Source organism: Salmo trutta, chromosome 32, assembly GCF_901001165.1.
Source record: "Salmo trutta chromosome 32, fSalTru1.1, whole genome shotgun sequence".
NCBI lineage: Eukaryota > Metazoa > Chordata > Actinopteri > Salmoniformes > Salmonidae > Salmo > Salmo trutta.
Window position 1 is genome coordinate 206,278 of NC_042988.1, and position 6,000 is coordinate 212,277.

A 6,000-nucleotide genomic window follows, 5' to 3' on the forward strand; every position below is an offset into this window, starting at 1 on the left:
GGAACTAGCAGGTGCCTTGGTGGAAGAGTGGGGTAACATCTCACTGCAAGTACTGGCAAATCTGGTGCAGTCAATGAGGAGGAGATGCACTGCAGTACTTAATGCAGCTGGTGGCCACACCAGATACTGATTGTTACTTTTGCCCCCCCCCCCCCTTTGTTCAGGGATACATTATTCCATTTCTGTTAGTCACATGTCTGTGGAACGTGTTCAGTTTATGTCTGTTATTGAATCTTGTTATGTTCATACAAATATTTACACATGTTAAGTTTGCTGAAAATTAACGCAGTTGACAGTGAGAGGACGTTTCTTTTTTTGCTGAGTTTATTATATTTTGTTCATTTGAATAGCTTATGGATGATGATGATGACATCTTTAAAGGGAACTAGGAAAACCGAACCCTCAGTTGGGTATACTGCAGACCTCTCAGAGCTTTCTGTATGAGAAGAGAGCTTGAGACTTATATACGTTACCAGTCAAAGGTTTGGACACACCTACTCATTCAAGGGTTTTTCTTTATTTTTATTATTTTCTACATCGTAGAATAATACTGAAGACATCAAAACTACGAAATAAGACATATGGAATCATATAGTAACCAAAAGTGTTAAACAAATCGAAATATATTGTATCTTTTAGATTCTTTAAAGTAGCCACCTTTTGCCTTGATGACAGCTTTGCACACTTTTGGCATTCTCTCAACCAGCTTCATGAGGGAGTCACCTGGAATGCATTTCAATTAACTGGTGTGCCTTGATAATTTGTGGAATTTCTTTCCTTCTTCTTCTTCTGAGCCAATCAGTTGTGTTGTGACAAGGTAGGGGTTGTATACAGAACATTGGCCTATTTGGTAAAATACCAAGTCCATATTATGGCAAGAACAGCTCAAATAAGCAAAGAGAAACCACATTCCATCATTACTTTAAGACATGAAGGTCAGTCATACCGAAAAGTTTCTTCTTCGCAAAATCCTTCAAGCGCTATGATGAAACTGGCTCTCATGAGGACCTCCACAGGAAAGGAAAACCCAGAATTAGCTCTGCTGCAGAGTTAACTGCACCTCAGATTGCAGCCCAAATAAATTCTTCAGAGTTCAAGTAACAGACACATCTCAACATCAACTGTTCAGAGGAGACTGCGTGAATCAGGTCTACATGGTCGAATTGCTGAAAAGAAACCACTATTCAAGGACACCAATAAGATGAAGAAGAGACTTGCTTGGTCAAAGAAAGACAAGCAATGGACATTAAACCAGTGGAAATCTGTCCTTTGATCTGATGAGTCCAAATTTGAGATTTTTGGTTCCAACCGGCGTGTCTTTGTGAGACGCAGAGTAGGTGAACGGATGATCTCCGCATGTGTGGTTCCCACCGTGAAGCATGGAGGAGTATGTGTGATGGTGTGGGGGTGCTATGCTGGTGACACTGTCAGTGATTCATTTAGAATTCATGGCACACTTAACCAGCATGGGTACCACAGCATTCTGCAGCGATACGCCATCCCATCTGGTTTGCGCTTAGTGGGACTATCATTTGTTTTTCAATAGTACAATGACCCAACACACCTCCAGGTTGTGTAAGGGCTATTAGACCAAGAAGGAGAGTGATGGAGTGCTGCAGCAGATGACCTGGCCTTCACAATCACCCGACCTCAACCCAATTGAGATGGTTTGGGATGAGTTGGACTACAGAGTGAAGGAAAAGCAGCCAACAAGCGCTCAGCATAAGTGGGAACTCCTTCAAGACTGTTGGAAAAGCATTCCAGGTGAAGCTAGTTGAGAGAATGCCAAGAGTGTGCAAAGCTGTCATCAAGGCAAAGGGTGGCTACTTTGAAGAATCTAAAATTCAAAAGACACTCGCACATCTGAGCTATCTTTTTTGCAGGTGCATGGTAACAGTTGAATAAAATGAGAAAAAATAAGAAACCTGCACACTGCTCTTGATAGTATCACTGCTCTTTAATAAGCTTCATGTATTGGCCTCACGGCCTTCGTCAGAGCTTTTGTGAGTTTTTTAAATGAGCACCCTTATGTAGACACAGCCCCACCCACATCCGTTCCACTCATCAAATGGGGTTGGAGTCAAGGGAAAACGAATAAGTGTTACCAAATATAACAATGTGTATTTCATAAATATTTGAATAAAGTGTATACATAAAACGTAGTAAACACATCTGTAAAACCACAATGAGGACATCAACCTACCAAGCAAGTTTTCATAAAACATTGGGTACAGTGCAAGAAAAACAGCGCAAGAAAAATGTCAACATAACATACATAGGCATTCCATCATTATGACCTTCAGAATGTCTGGAGGGTGAAAATCCAAAAACATTCTCTTTTGCTCTGAGTTTTATTTATATCATCTCCCCTGTCTGATATCTTAACTTTCTCTATGCCACAAAATCTAAAGGTAGAAATGTCATGTTTTAAGTCATTAAAATGTACTCCGACTGGATAATCCCTGTCGTTTCTCCTAATTGAACGTTTCTGTTCACAGATTCTCTGTTTGAGAGAATGAGAGGTTTTACATACATAGCAAAGCCCACATGGACATTTAATAATGTAGATAACATGGGTGGTGGAGCACGTAATAATGTAATTTCTTTGGAACCGTTTTCCTGTATGTGGGTGGCAGAAATATTCACACTTCATCATATTCTTGCACTGTGCACAACCTCTCAGAAGAGGGCATAAAGAGCCTGGCTGATTTTTCTTTTGTGTCTGGCAGTTGGCATGGACCAATTTATTGCAGAAATTACAACCTCTCCTATATACAATAATTGATGGATTCTTAAATTCAGCTGGCAAAGCTGGGTCCGATGATAAAACATGCCAGTGTTTCTTGACAGCATCTCCCACTTTTTGTGAGTTCTAGGTATATGTGGTAATGTTCTTTAACTCTAGTGGGTCTTTTTTGTAGCAGTTCATCTCGTGTTTTCCCCAATGCCAAATTAAGAGCTTCATCCACACATTGTGGAGAGTAGCCTCTTCTTAAAAACCTATTGCGCATCTCCGCTGCGTTTTCTAGATAGTCTTCTGTGGAGTGGCGTATACGGCGCAGTCTGAAAAATGGGCTTCTTGGAAGTCCTATTTTTAATGGCTCAGGGTGGAAGCTGTCCCCCTGTAATAGAGTATTTCTGTCTGTTTCTTTTCTATACAGAGTTGTAAACAGGGTTCCATTTGATTTCTCAATCCACATATCGAGGTTATGAACACGTTCAGTGTCACATTTAATAGTGAATTTGAGATTGGGGTCAATGTCATTGAGTAATGCCATAAAGTCTGACAGCTCTTTTCCCGTTCCTCCCCATAAGCAAAAAATGTCTTCAATATATCGATACCACTTCAGGACTTTATTCAAAATGGATTTTCATTTTCATTATTAACATAGCTCGGAGCGAATGTGGAGCCCATCGATGTTCCATTCGCTTGGAGGTAGTGTTCATCATCAAACCTGAAATAGTTATTTGTCAAAACATATTCAGCCAGCTCTAGAATAAAGTTTGTTGGTGGGCATTCGTTAGTATCTTTGTCTCTCAAATAGTGAACTAGGGCTGCCAGCCCCTCTATGGGGAATGCTGGTATATAGACTCTCCACATCTAATGTGACCAAAATGCAGTCTTCTGTCTTACTACCTTTAGCTTTCAGCTGTCTCATGAGTCTCTCAGTACAAAATGTTGGTGAGCTACCAGAATCGAGAAACACATAGGTTATGTGTTTTGCTTCCATTTGCTATCTTTTCTTGAACTGACACAATCTGTACCGGCCCGGTATCTTCACCAGTTTCCAGTGACACAAGAGCACTGTTGACAGTCTGCTCCCGCTTTACTGCTATACCACTCATATCCGCCTTTTGAGATCTAAATCTCTCTCTTCCTTCAATGTGCAGGATAGTGGGGTGCTTTATTTGACAGCTCTGACAGGTCATCCTTCTTTTACATTCTTTGCTTAAGTGTCCTCTCATCAAACAGCCAAAACAAAGGCCTCTTGATCTCAGAAACTCAACTTTGGATTCGTGTGGCTGTGCCTTCACCTGTTGGCAGTCGACCAATACATGCTCACCAGCACAAAATACACATGAGATACCGGGAGCATCAGAAGGGTAGGTGCCTGGTCTCTTTACTTTAAATGTTGTTTTTTTTAAAAGATTTTTCACTGACGTAATCTGCCACTACAGCTACTGCAGTGGCAAAGCTGCTTCCCCTACTCTTAGACTTGAACTACTGTTTAAAGTCTGCTGCTGTTTTGGTTTTTAAAAACCTTTTGTTGGACAGGGAATCTTGAATATCTCCATACAACGGACCCTGCATTATTTTGGCCTGTTTTTCCATGAACGTCACAAGGTCAATGAACAGGGCTCTCAGGTGGCATCTCTCTAAAATGTCACATGCTGTAGACCTACATTTTCCCCTTAGTTTGTAGGGAAGTTTTGATATTATCAACTTTATGTTGGGAAGATTAAGCTCTTCCATATTCTGGTGGTCTTGCATAGCGATACAGCAACCTATAAGATAGAGTGCATAGCCACCTAGTCCCTTTCCATCATCCGGTTTGATGTTTGTCCAGTTCCTTTTTCCATGTAAGCAGTGGTGACTTTGATTTCATTGCCCAAGTGTTCCTTTAACAACCTCTTAGCCTCTGCATAGCCTCTCCTGGCTTCCATATGCAGACAACTGTGGACCAGATCCTTGTGCTGACCAGAGGTGTATTCTTCCAGGTAATAGAGCCTATCCTGGTGACTGCTGACCAGAGATGTACTGTTCCAGGTAATAGAGCCTATCCTGGTGGCTGCTTGTCTTATCTTCTACGCCATGCTCAAATGCATGCATGAATTGCCTAAAGTTTAGAGGACCACCGTCAAACATACAGTTGAAGTCGGAAGTTTACATACACAAAACTCGTTTTTCAACCACTCCACAAATTTCTTGTTAACAACTAGAGTTTTGGCGGTTAGGTCGGTTAGGACATCTACTTTGTGCATGACACAAGTCATTTTTCCAACAATTGTTTATAGACAGATTATTTCACTTATAATTCACAGTATAACAATTCCAGTGGGTCAGAAGTTTATATACACTAAGTTGAGTGTGCCTTAAGTTAAGAGGAGGTAGTCTGGTAACGTACCTTTGCCCAGTGGACAATCTCCCAGGCACCGTTCCTCAGCACTTTAAAGAGCAGAGACAAATTAAAAGAGAAATGTTGTGACACTCAGAATAAATATCATCACCATGCATTGTCATCACCACACATTCTGTCATGTGTCATACGACAACAAAGAGATACATTAATCTTTTGAAGGCTATGCCGTTATACATAAATGTATTATGTATACACTATACATACGAAAGCATGTGGACACCCCTTCAAAATATTGGATTCAGCTATTTCAGCCACACTGTAACGGCTGTCGTCTGAAGAAGTGGACCAAGGTGCAGCGGAGTTAGTGTTCATTATTAGAATTTAATGTAAACAACATGAACACTATACAAAACAAGAAAAGAGTAAACCGACAGCAAACAGTCCTGTCTGGTACAAAAACACTGACAGAAACAATTACCCACAAACCCAAAGGAAAAACATGCTCCTTATGTGTGACTCCCAATCAGCAGCAACGAGCTTCAGCTGTGCCTGATTGGGAGCCACACACACGGCCCAAAACAAAGAAATACAAAAACATAGAAAAAGGAACATAGAACGCCCACCCAATGTAACACCCTGGCCTAACCAAAATAAAGAACAAAAACACCTCTCTATGGCCAGGGCGTTACAGTACCCCCCCCCCAAAGGTGCGGACTCCGGCCGCAAAACCTGACTCTGAAGGGGAGGGTCCGGGTGGGCCTTCTTACGGCGGCGGCTCAGGTGCGGGACGTGGCCTCTGCTCCACCCTTGACGTCGCCCTCTTCGGTGGCGCACCTGGCCGCGCCGAAGGTCTGGTGGGCGACACTGACTGCGCCCGGCTGGCGGCCGGCGATGGTTGCGCCCGGCTGGCGGGCGGCGA